The following is a 13,231-nucleotide window of genomic DNA, read 5'->3' as shown; positions in this document are numbered from 1 at the left end:
GCACCACGACAATTGGCTGTTCACCCTCCCCTTCCAAAATGTTCTGCAGCCACTCTGAGACATCCTTGACCCTTGCACCAGGAAGGCAACATACCATCCTGGAGTCACGTTTGCGGCCGCAGAAACGCCTATCTATTCCCCTTACAATAGAATACCTTATTACTATAGCTCTCCCACTCTTCTTCCTCCCGTCCTGTGCAGCAGAACCACCCACGGTGCCAGGAAGTTGGCTGCTGCTGCCTTCCCCGGATAAGCCATCCTCCCCAACAATATCCAAAGTGGTTTATCTGTTTGAGAGGGGGATGGTCACAGGGGACCCCTGCACTACCTGCCTGCGCCTACTACTCTGGCTGGTGGTCACCCATTCTCTTCCTGCCTGTGCAGCCTTTACCTGCGGTGTGACCAACTCCCTAAACGTGCAATCCACGACGTCTTCAGCATCGCGAATGCTCCAGTATGTATCCACTCGCAGCTCCAGTGCCGCAATGCGGTCTGTCAGTAGCTGCAGCTGGATACACTTCCCGCACACCTGGTCGTCAGGGACACAGGAAGTGTCCCTGATTTCCCACATAGTGCAGGAGTAGCATATCACAGCACAGAGCTCTCCTGCCATGCCTTACCCTTTAATTCATTCAAATTAAAGTAAAAGTGAGGCAGGTATGGGGACCCAGGAGGTGGGGGAGCCTCAGCCTTTGCAATTGTCCAACAGGTTTGAGGTTCTTGCGGCCTGTATGAATGAAAGCGGTGGCTGCAGGGTGGATGAGCAAACTGACCATGGCACCGAGGTACAGGAAGCGATTCAAGCGGGGGGAGTTAATAGGAATATAGTGGTAATAAGGGATAGCATAGTCAGGGCGATAGATACAGTTCTCTGCGGCCAAGAGCTAGAGTCCAGATGGCTGTGTTGCCTGCCCGGTGCCAGGGTTCAGGATATCTGCTCTGGGCTAGAGAGGAACTTGCAGTGGGAGGGGGAGGAGCCAATGGTCGTGGTCCATGTAGGTACCAATGACAGTTAGAACTAGGAAAGCGGTTCTGCTGAGAGACTGAGCAGCTAGGGGCTAAATTAAAAAGCAGAACCTCAAGGGTAATAATGTCTGCATTATTACCTGAGCCACGAGCAAATTGGCATAGGGTAAATCAAATTAGCGAGATGAATGCGTGGCTCAAAGACTGGTGTGGGAGAAATGGGTTTCGATTCCTGGGGCACTGGCACCACACTGGGGAAAGTGGGATCTGTATCGTTGGGACGGTCTTCACTTGAACCGTGCTGGGACCAGTGTTCTGGCGAGTCATATAACTAGGGCGGTAGAGAGGGTTTTAAACTAAATAGTGGGGCAAGGGATCAAATTTGGGAAGATGTGGTAAATCAAAGAGTAGAGACAAGGCAATAGAGAAAGGTATTAATATGGGAAATGATAAACAGACCGTGACAGGAAGGGATAGAGAGGACAAATCTAAGAGTAAATCAACAGTTAAGGCTAGAGGTTACAAAAATAATAAAAGGACAAAACTAAAGGCTCTGCATCTGAATGCACGTAGCATTCAAAACAAAACAGATGAACTGATAGCGCAAATAGGAATAAATAAGTATGATCTGATAGCCATTACAGAAACATGGCTGCAGGATGACATAGATTGGGACCTGAATATTGAAGAGTACGTGACATTTAGGAAGGACAGAAAGCTAGGAAAAGGTGGAGGGGTGGCTCTGTTAATTAATGATGGTATTAGCACAATAGAGACGGATGACCTAAGATCAGGAAACCAGGATGTAGAAGCGGTTTGGGTAGAGATGAGAAATGATAAAAGCAAGAAGTCACTTGTGGGAGTGGTGTACAGGCCCCCTAACAGTAACCACACAGTAGGATGGAGTATGAAGGAAGAAATAATGGGAGCTTGTCAGAAAGGTATGGCTATAATCATGGGGGATTTAATCTACATAGAGACCGGAAAAATCAGATCGGCAAAGGTAGCCTAAATGAGGAGTTCATAGAATGTTTTCAGGATAGTTTCTTACAACAGCACATTCTGGAGCCAACCAGAGAGCAGGCTACACTAGACCTGGTATTGTGCAACGAGATAGGATTAATTAAAGACCTCAGTGAAGGAGCCCCTAGGTAGCAGCGATCATAATATGATTGAATTTTACCTTCAGTTTGAGGGAGAGAAGAGTGGGTCCAAGACTAGTATTTTAAAATTAAATAAGGGCAATTACGAGGGCATGAAAGCAGAGCTAGTTAAAGTGAACTGGCAAATTAGGTTAAGGGATAGGTCAATAGAGATGCAGTGGCAGACATTTAAGGGGATATTTCAGAATACACAGAATATATACATTCCAACGAGAAAGAAAAATTCCAAGGGGAGGACCCACCATCCATGGTTAACTAAAAAAATTAACGATAGTATCCAACTTAAAGAAAAAGCATATAATTGCGCAAAGATGGCTGGCAGGTCAGAAGATAGGGCAGAATATAAAAAACAGCAAAGAGTGACTAAAAGATTAATAAGGAGAAAAATTAGAGTACGAGAGAAAGCTAGCTAGAAATATAAAAACAGATAGTAAGTTTCTATAGATATTTAATAAAGAAAAGATTTAACAAAGTGAGTGTTGGTTCGATAAAAAGTCAGGGAATTTATAATGGAAAATAAGGAGATGGCAGTTGAATTGTACAGGTATTTTGTATTGGTCTTCACCATAGAGGATACAAGTAACATCCCAGAAATAGCTGTAAATCAGGAAATGGAAGGGAGGGAGGAACCAGTGTGTATCTGAGTCAATGGGAGTCTCTCTGACCTTTCTCCCCAGTCCATCTCCAGGACCAGTGTGTATCTGAGTCAATGGGACTCTCTCTGACCTTTCTCCCCCAGTCGATCTCTGGAAGCTCTTTGAATCGGAAGAGTTCTCTCCAGTTGGTGCTCTCACAATCCTGTGTTGGTTCACCTGCTGTCGTTCCTCAGTCTACAATCCCTGTTTACTCTCAGCTGTGGACCTTTCTCAATCACTCAGTCTTTCACCGGGAGATCTAATTATGGCAGGACTGAAAATAACAACATGAATAGTTTGAAGTAATGTAATGTAGACTTTCTTCAGCTTAATAAAAATAAGTTTGCGTCCGAGTGCTTTTGTCTGATGTTGTCCCTTTTCTCAGATCCACGCCATGCCTGCCTGGGCTTCCAGCAAATCACCAAAGTTCTGGATAGAAATGTACAATTTCCCTGTGCTCTAGGCAAACCGAAGCTGGGGCCATCTTTCCCAGGTAACATAGTCTGATCTCACTGGACCCATGCTCCCCGGGATACACACTGTCTGATCTCACTGGGCCCATCCTCCCCGGGTTACACACTGTCTGATCACACTGGGCCCATCCTCCCCGGGTTACGCAATCATAGAAATTTACTGCACAGAACGCCGCCATTCGGCCCATCTTGTCTGAGCCGGCTGACAAAGATCTATCCACTCTAATCCCACTTTCCAGCACTTGGTCCGTAGCCTGGTAACTTACGGCACTTCAAGTGCATATCCAAGCAGTTTTTAAATGTGATGAGGTTCTCTGCCTCCACCACCCTTTCAGGCAGTGAGTTCCAGACCTCCACCACCCTCTGGGTGTAAAAAACTCACCTCAAAACCCCTCTAATCCTTTGACCATCTGCTTTAAATCTATGCCCCCCTGATTATTGACCCTTCTGCTAAGGGAAATAGGTCTTTCCTATCCACTCTATCTAGGCCCCTAATAATTGGATACACCTCAATCGAGTCTCCCCTTGGCCTTCTCTGTTCCAAAGAAAACAACCCAGCCTATCCAATCTTTCCACATAGCAAAAATTCCCTAGCCCAGGCAAAATCCCCGTAAGTCTCCTCTGCACCCTCTGTAATGCAATCACAGCCTTCCTGTAATGTGTTGACCAGAACTGCACGCAGTATTCTAGCTGCGGCCTAGCTATACAGTTCACGCATTACCTCCCAGCTCTTATATTCTATGCCTCGGCTAGTAAAGACCTTTCTCCCCAGTCCATCCACTAGAGGGTGCAGAGCAGATGTAATTTTTTTCACCCAGAGGGTGGTGGGTGTCTGGAACTCACTGTCTGAAAGGACGGTAGAGGCAGAGACCCTCAGCACATTTAAAAAGTACTTGGGTGTACACTTGAAGAGCCGTAACCTACAGGGCTGTGGAGCAAGAGTCTGCAGGACGGGTTCATGGAATCCATTCGGGACAGTTTCCTGGAACAAAATGTCATGGAACCAACAATGTTAGAACTTGTATTGTGTAATAAGACAGGGTTAATTAGCAACCTCATAGTAAAGCATCCTCTGGGGCAGAGTGATCATAATATGTTAGAACTTCACATTAATTTTGAGGATGACTTGCCTAAGTCCGAAACTAGTGTCTTAAACTTAAATAAAGCCAATTACATTAGGTATGAGGGGAGAGTTGACGGAGGTAGATTGGAAAAATAGATTAAAAGGTATGGCGGTAGATAAGCAGTGGCTAGCATTTAAAGAAATATTTCATAATTCTCAACTAAAATACATTCCATTGAGAAACAAACTCCACGGGAAGTGATCCAACCATGGCTAACTAAAGAAGGTAAGGATAGCATTAGATTGACAGAAGCTTATAATGTTGCAAAGAATAGTAAGCCTGAGGATTGAGAGTTTCAGAAACCAGCAAAGATTGACCAAAAATTGCTAAAAGGGAAAAAATGCAATGACAGAAAACGAGCAAGAAATCTAAAAGCAGATTGTAAGATTTTCTACAAGTATGTTGGAAGGAAGAGAGTAGCAAAAGTAAACATTGGTCCCTTAGAGGCTGAGACAGGAGAAATTATTATGGGGAATAAGGAAATGGCAGAAACGTTAAACAAATATTTTGTATCTGTTCACAGTAGAAGACACAAAAAGCAGACCAAAAATGGTGGGGAACCAAGGGTCTAATGAGGGTGAAGAACTGAACGTAATTCATATACAGGAAACTTTGTGCTTTCCGGAGGTGAGCTACCCGGAGAGGGAAATCATGTTTGACAACTTTTAGTTTTTTGATGATGTTACTAACAGGGTGGATAACGTGGAATCACCACCACTACTACTACTACTACTACTTCCCAAAGATTGCCTAAGAGAAGCCGGCGCTGCTGTAAATGCCGGAGATTCTCTGATCCACTCACCGCACCATCCGCCGCTCCTCAGTCCCACCGCCATTTTATCTCCTTCCTCAAACCGGAGCCTCATCCGGGGACTGCGAGCAGCACCGAGCATGCGCACTGCGGCCACACAGCCCGCGCTTAAAGTCCCTCACTGAGTCCGTCTCTTCTATTGGCTGCGACTCGTAGATTGACAGCCGCGCTCACCAATCGCAGCCCGCAACGCCTCGGGGCCCCGCCCACTGTTAAAAGGCCGCCGCCACCTCCGCGCGCGGGTGACGTCATAGCCCCGCCCACCGGCGAGCCCTTGTTGCCCAAGGTGCCGGCCGACTGCTGTCCTTCTCCCCGGGCGGGCGGCGGCTGTCCTTCCCCCGGGCGGGCGGCGGCTGTCCTTCCCCCGGGGGGGAGGAGCGGACTCCTCTCTAACTCTGTTCTCCAACTGCTCCTCCCCGCTCCGGCTTTTATAGCAGCCGCAGGCCCCGCCCAGCCCAGCCCAACCGCGCCTTCTGATTGGCTGAAACCCGGCAAATCTCTGCCTCTGATTGGCGCGTTTTTCAATCCGCTCCAACCTCGGACACCAACGAAGAAGGCGGCTTATAGAATAAGAGCTCGTCTGTGAATCAGACTCGTTATTGTTAAAGTGATGGCCCTCTGTGGGACTGAATATTAACCAGTTATTAAAATCATTGCATCTGTGGAACTGAACAATAATCGTTAAAATTATGGTATCTAGGACTGAATAATAATTAAAACTATGGCATTTGTGAGACTAAATAATAATCATTACTGCTAAAGATTGTCGTCTGTGGGACTGAATAATCATTTTAATTAAAATTATAGCGTCTGTGGGACTGAATAATCATTAAAATGGCATCTGTGAGACTGAATAATTCATTATTAAATTGTGAATTATGGCAAATTGATCCTTTAAAATTACTGGTTCCTGAATTGACAGATTTAAGTTCATTTTAGCTTTTCAGCGACCCGCTTGTAAATGAGATGCCGGTGTCGGGTCGGGGTGGACCTGCTTCAGCACCTTGTACATGTAGATGCTGTCACTCTGCTTCCTGGTCTTCCTGCGCTTCTTCTCGCCTTTGGCCCGCTTCTTGGTGGCCGCTTTCTTCGGCCCCTTTTTCGGGACGATGCCCCTGGACGCCGCTTCAGGCCTGGTGAATGGACGTGAGGGTTTGTGATGGAGAAAGTCTCCCGGATGCGCTATTTAATAGCTAGCCGTATGCAAATGACGAATCAGAAAGTGAAGGATTCCTATTGGTGAACCAGCGCATAAGTATCTATTGTGAGTTAGGAACAAGGGGTGCCACCTGGCCAATCAGAAACGCTCATGGTGTTGCAGCTGGTTTCAGGCACGTGGGGGAGAGTCTCCACATGGCTGCAGCTTGAAAAATATATTACAATAGGAAAATACTGCGGAATCTGAAATAACAACAGAAAATCTTGGAAATACTTGATGAAGGGTCCCAGACCTGAAATGTTAACTCTGTTTCTCTCTCCACGGATCCTGCCTGGCCAGCTGAGTATTTCCAGCATTTTCTGTTGAAAAATGTATTTTTGGTACCATAAGTTGCCCTGTTAAATTGCAGACTGCTTGCCCGACATTGATCCTGCTGAATGTTGGGAAGACCGGTCCCCGCCACTAACTGCGTCCCCACGTCACCGACTCCCTCCCTCTCCCTGGGCAGCTGGCTGAGCCAGACTGTTCGCAACCGTGGTGTCATATTTGGACCCCCACCCCCCTCAGATGAGCTTCCGACCACATATCCACGCCAGCACTAAGACCGCCTATTTCCGCCGCCAGTACATCACCCAACCCCGCCTCTGCCTCAGCTCATCTGCTGCTGAAACCCTCATCCATGCCTTTGTTACCTCTAGACTTGACTATTCCAACGCACTCCTGGCCAGCCTCCCACATTCCACCCTACGTAAACTTGAGGTCATCCAAAACTCTGCTGCCCGTGTCCGCACGTGCACCAAGTCCCGTTCAAACATTACCCCTTGTGCTCGCTGACCTACAGAGGCTCCCGGTTAAGCAACGCCTCGATTTTAAAAATCTCATCCTTGTTTTCAAATTCCTCCATGGACTCGCACCCACCCCCCTCCTCCCCCACACACACACAAAGCTAGGTGGGCATGTGTGCTGTGAGGAGGATGCCGAGAAACTCCAGGATGATTTGGACAGGTTGGGCGATTGGGCAGATGCATGGCAGATACAGTATAATGTGGATAAATGCGAGGTTATCCACTTTGGTGGCAAAAACAGGAAGGCAGATTATTATCTGAATGGCAATAGATTGGGAAAAGGGGAAGTGCAACGAGACCTGGGTGTCCTTGTGCACCAGTCGTTGAAGGTAAGCATGCAGGTGCAGCAGACGGTTAAGAAAGCAAATGGTATGTTGGCCTTCATAGCGAGAGGATTCGAGTACAGGAGCAATGATGTCGTGCTGCAGTTGTACAGGGCCTTGGTGAAACCACACTTTGAGTATTGTGTGCAGTTTTGTTCGCCTTATCTGAGGAAGGATGTTCTTGCCATGGAGGGAGTGCAGTGAAGATTCACCAGACTGATACCTGGGATGGCAGGAATGACGTATGAAGAGAGATTGGGTCGATCAGGCTCATATTCACTAGAGTTTAGAAGAATGAGAGGGGATCTCATTGAAACTTATAAAATTCTAACAGGACTAGACAGACTAGATGCAGGAAGGATGTTCCCGATGGTCGGGGGAGTCCAGGACCAGGGGTCACAGTCTAAAGATAAGGGGTAAGCCATTTAGGACTGAGATGAGGAGGAATTTCTTCACCCAGAGAGTGGTGAACCTATGGAATTCTCTACCACAGAAGACAGTTGAGACCAATTCATTAAATATATTCAAGAAGGAGTTGGATATATTTCTTAAGGCTAAAGGGATCAAGGGATATGGGGAGAAAGCAGGGACCGGGTACTGAATTTGGATGATCAGCCATGATCGCATTGAATGGCAGAGCAGGCTCGAGGGGCCGAATGGCCTACTCCTGCTCCTATCTTCTATGTTTCTATGTTTCCAGATTTGTCGTGGTTTGCTGTGCACTTCACAACACGGCACAGCATCGTGGCTTTCAGATGCCTGAGGAACAAGTGGCTCATCACATAGCCTCCTCAGATGAGGAGGAGGTGGAGAGTGACAACGACCAGCTTGCAGAGGCGCATCAACCAGCGGCAGCAGCATGCGACCACATTGCTGGCCGGGATGCAAGGCACGCACTCATCTTGGCCAGATTTGCTTAACCTAGCCAATCAAGCACTTTTGCCTCGCAGCTTCTTACCAGAGCATCGACAATGGCCAAGAAACTGCAGTTCCTACCACTCTGACCACCATACTGACAAATGCAAGTCATCCTAAGCCCTCAATGTGGAAGTCCCATTAGCAATATTACACACGCCACAACTGCAACAGTTGACATCAGAAATTTTAATGACAATAACCAACTGATGGCTTTTTAACATTAAACATAACGGCCCAGAAATTCGGGTCGGGGGCTTCCCGCGGGTGCAAGCCCCCGACCTACACTTACCTAGCACGCCGGCAGTTGAGCTCTGGGCCTACGTGGATTTCCTCTCCGAATCCTGGCCCAGAGGCCGGCGCACTGTGCTTGCGTGTTCCAGGGGCGTAGTTAGTGCGATGCGTCCCCTGGGATCACGTGAGCCATGGGCAGCCAATCGGAGGAGGGAGAAGCCCATTCATAAGATTGACAGAAAGACCTGTCAAAACGCATGAATGCTGAGGGCCCAAAACAGTACTTAACCTTCAAATAATTTTTTTTTTAAATCACACTTTTTAAATAAACTACAAATTACATTAAATAACTATTTTAAACAATAATTAAAATTTTTGAAAATAATAATTTTATAAAAAAACATGGCTAAAAATAAACTTACCTTACTTTAAAGTATTTAAAAATAATAAACCTGTGGAAAAAATGTTTTAATTTTAATTAATTGACCACTTACCTTGTAAAAAGCAGGCCTTACGCCTGCTTTTTAAATGTGTAAATCCTACAGGCTTACCCTCGCATGAAAACCTGTAAAAAAAATCTAAGTTCAAAGCGCACGCGCAGCCTCCCCTGCGCGCGCGTTCCGCCTCTGAACCCCTTCGTTCAGAGGATCAGAAGTGCCGGTTTCCCGCGCATGCGCTGTGCATGCAAGAAACCGGCACTTCCATCGGGTCCACGTGTGAGTACTCCGTGCGTACTCACGCGCTGGGCCCCGAATTTCTGGGCCAATATTTCACCTAAGTGACTACCCTTGTGACTACTTGTGCATTATCTTCCTTTTACGCGTGCTCCTACGTGTTGCTTCCCCTGTGGCTTCAGCGGATGTGGAGGCCCCTTGCTCACTTTTTTGCTGCTCCTGTCTCGACACCTTTGATGGGCGTCCTCTGGGGTTGCGAACCTGTGAGGGCTCGGCAACAGTCTGCTGCTCCTGCGACTGTGCAGGTGTTGAGATGCCAATTTCAGTTGGGTGGGGACTCTGGTGGGGCTCTGACCGAGGTCTCTGCAGTGGCATGGTCGTGTGAGCCCTTGGAGTGGAGCCCCCACTTCCTTGTTGTATGCCACCAACATCCCTCTCATGGGTCAGCCCCACTTCAGAGCTAGCAAGTAGCTTGACAGCACCTTAGAGCTGACCATCGCTCCTCAAGAGATGTCAGTCTATTCTGAACAAATACCATGTTTTCCATACCCTGGCGACTAAGCTCCTCCATGGACGTAGCCATCCTCTCCTCTACCATTGCCATCCTCTCCTCTACCGTAGCCAGCCTTACCATGGAGGTAGCCATCCTTTCCACGGAGGTTGCCATCCTTTTTGTGGTGATGCATTCATGCGCCAACACCTCCACAAAGGCTCTGCTCATGTTAGCGAAGGACTCCTCCATTCACTCCACACTCGCAGCGATCCTGGAGACAAAACCTGCCAGGGACTCTGCACCTGTTCCTGGAGTTCCAGCACCGCTCTTCTTCTGGATGGACCCGGAGGCAGAGGGGCGAAATGCTGCTGAGCTGAGCTGGCAGAGTCCTGCGCCCTCCAACTAGGACTCTCCACAGCTGTCCCTGTCTCCACCATCTGCTGATGCTCACTTGTGCGTGGTGATACACCAGGTGATAACACTGCATTATCTCACGAAGGTACCACTGAAGTGTGAGTGTCTGCGCTGGTGCTGGGTGCACTGAATTCTGTTGATGCTGCGCCCTCAGAGGTTCCAGCTTCCTCTGAGGAGTTTGGAGGCTCAGGCTGTTCCTCCTGGATAGTGGGGACGGGGGCTTTCGATGGTCCTGTGGGGGAGTAAAGGAAAGAGTCAGAGATGTGAGGCCAAGGTTACATACACATTGAATATTGCAGATGATCAAAAGTCAATCTGTTAGAGCATCAGAATCATTATCAGTGACTCATGCAATGTCAATGAGAGAGATGATAAACTATTCTGTCACCAGCTTGCTCTGATGCACCCGTCTGTCCGTCCCCCACTTGCACATCCTCCTCCACTCCCACGATCTCCAGGGCCGGCTCCTCCGAGGGGGTGAGCTGGGCTACTGAGGGTGGCCTTCCTCCTGTCCTCACTCTTTCCCTCTTATTGTGAGTGCTCTTTTCCTGCAATGAGGGAGACAAGTGGAGTTTGAGTGAGAATGAAGGAGTGAGTGTAGAGAATCCATATCATTGGTGGTTAGAAGGAGACAAAGATGGAGTGAGATGGCAAGACCAAGGGCCCTCCCTGTGTGTTGTAAGTTGTTTTCATAGCATCACAGCGATAGGGAGTGTGAGGGCTGCATAGTCGAATAGTTAGGTGAATGTGACCATAGAGAGAGAGGGAATGGGTAAGGGTTCAGGGATGTCAGTGTCAAGTGGGATGTGGAGGAAGAGGTTGTCAAAGCTGAGTGCTGACAAGGAGAGGCAATGGGGATCAGATTGAGGGTGATGGCAAAGGCATACTCACTTTTCCAGTGCGCAGAAAGTCATGAAATCTCTTCCTGCACTGAAGCCAGGTTCTGCGGATGAGGGACAACGAGTTGACCTCCTGGGCCACCTGGATCTGCACAGCCTTCGTCTGCTGGGGAGGCTTCTTCCTCCCTGAAGAAGGGAAGAGCACCTCCTTACTAGCTCTTGCTCCCTCCACCAAAGCTTGCAGGGCGAAGTCATCAACCCTGGGAGCAGACTTGGGTCTCCCGCTGCTCATTCTGCCTCCAGGTCCGTCTCACTACAAAGGCCAAAAGGTTGGCAGTCTGCAGAAGAAGCAAGGCTTCTTGCAGACCTTAAATGCAGAAGCAATGATGACGTCATCGGAGGTGAGTTTCAGACTGAAAAAACTAATTGGGCCATGGGTTCCCACACGCTGGAACTCAATTGCCCAATTATGTGAAAATCGCATCAATCTCCCACATCGATTTGGAATGGGGTGGATAACACGAAAAGTGGATGACACGACCCCAGCCCGCCTCAAAGACAAAATCCAGCCTTTGGACTCCAGGGGAATCAAGGGATATGGGGATTGGGTGGGAAAGTGGAGTTGAGGTTGATGATCAGTCATGATCTTATTGAATGGCAGAGTAGGCTCGAGGGGCCGTGTGACCCACTCCTGCTCCTAATTCTTATGTTCTTATGTAAAACTTTAAAAGGAGTAGAGGAGCAGAGTGATTCAGGAATTCAGGTACAGAAATCTTTAACAGTGAGCGGACAAGTTGATGAAGCTGTTTTAGAAATTGTATAGTGGGCTTTAATAAATAGGGGTGTAGAGTACAAAAGGGCAGAGCTCATGTAAACCTGTACAAAATCATTGGTGAGGCTGCAGTTAGAATATTGTGTCAGGTTCTGGGGCATCTTCCTCAAAGAAGGATGTCAAGGCCGTGGAGAGGTTGCAGAGAGATTCATTGAGAGGATACCAGGGAAGAGAGCCTTCAGTTATCAGGAGAGATTAGAGAAACTGGGCTCTTTTCATTAGAACAAAGAAGGGTGAGAAGAAATCTGAGGGAGGTGTTTAAAATCTGTTCAGGAAGATCAGGAAAAAGTATTTCACTGGTCGGTGAGTCAGTAACTAGAGGGTCTTAATTTCAGATTATCACCGGAAGAATGAAGGGGGTTTGGAGGATTTGTTTCAGCAGAGGATTCGGACGCAGAAGGCCCAGGGTGGAAGACCCAGAGGAGAGAGTCCTAGGCGGGAGGCCCAGCATGGGGGACCCCAGGCGGGAGGCCCAGCATGGAGGACCCTAGGTGGGAGGCCCAGCACGGAGGACCCTAGGCAGGGGGCCCAGGGCGGAGGACACAGAGGAGAGTGTCCTAGGCGGGAGGCCCAGCATGGAGGACCCCAGGCGGGGGGCCCAGGGCGGAAGACCCAGAGGAGAGTGTCCCAGGTGGGAGGCCCAGCACGGAGGACCCCAGGCGGGGGGCCCAGGGCAGAAGACCCAGAGGAGAGTGTCCCAGGTGGGAGGCCCAGCACGGAAGACCCCAGGCGGGAGGCCCAGCACGGAGGACGCTAGGCGGGGGGCCCAGGGTGGAAGACCCAGAGGAGAGTGTCCCAGGCGGAAGGCCCAGCATGGAGGACACCAGGCGGGAGGCCCAGGGCGGAGGACCCAGAGGAGAGTGTCCCAGGCGGGAGGCCCAGCACGGAGGACCCCAGGCGGGGGGCCCAGCACGGAGGCCCAGGGTGGAAGGCCCAGAGGAGAGTGTCCTAGGCGGGAGGCCCAGCACGGAGGACACCAGGCAGGAGGCCCAGCACGGAGGACCCCAGGCGGGGGACACAGCACGGAGGACCCCAGGCAGGGGGCGCAGCACGGAGGACCCCAGGCGGGGGGCACAGCACGGAGGACTCCAGGCGGGGGGCCCAGCACGGAGGACCCACGGCGGGGGGCCCAGCACAGAGGACCCCAGGCGGGGGGCCCAGCACGGAAGACCCCAGGCGGGGGGCCCAGCACGGAGGACCCCAGGCGGGGGGCCCAGCATGGAGGACCCCAGGCGGGGGGCCCAGCACGGAGGACCCCAGGCGGGGGGCCCAGGGTGGAAGACCCAGAGGAGAGTGTCCTAGGCGGGAGGCCCAGCACGGAGGACCCCAGG

At 49.7% G+C, this 13,231-nt stretch overlaps 1 pseudogene across 1 annotated transcript in view; it reads right to left on the bottom strand.

The window, feature by feature from the left end:
• Positions 1–12,001, bottom strand: part of LOC147091982 (uncharacterized) — a 104,817-nt pseudogene extending 92,816 nt beyond the window's left edge. Inside the window, exons 1-2 of the transcript XR_015075169.1 lie at positions 11,922–12,001; positions 6,176–6,305 (exon numbers count right to left, since the gene is read on the bottom strand). The product of XR_015075169.1 is annotated as an uncharacterized LOC147091982 (transcript). The remainder of the gene's footprint in view (positions 1–6,175; positions 6,306–11,921) is intronic.
• Positions 12,002–13,231: the final 1,230 nt, after the last annotated feature.

Source organism: Somniosus microcephalus, unplaced genomic scaffold, assembly GCF_052327205.1.
Source record: "Somniosus microcephalus isolate GS21.2 unplaced genomic scaffold, FLI_Smic_1.0 unresolved_chr3, whole genome shotgun sequence".
Lineage (NCBI taxonomy): Eukaryota > Metazoa > Chordata > Chondrichthyes > Squaliformes > Somniosidae > Somniosus > Somniosus microcephalus.
The sequence above is the reverse complement of the archived record's forward strand: the minus strand, read 5'-3'. Positions and strand labels throughout refer to the sequence as shown.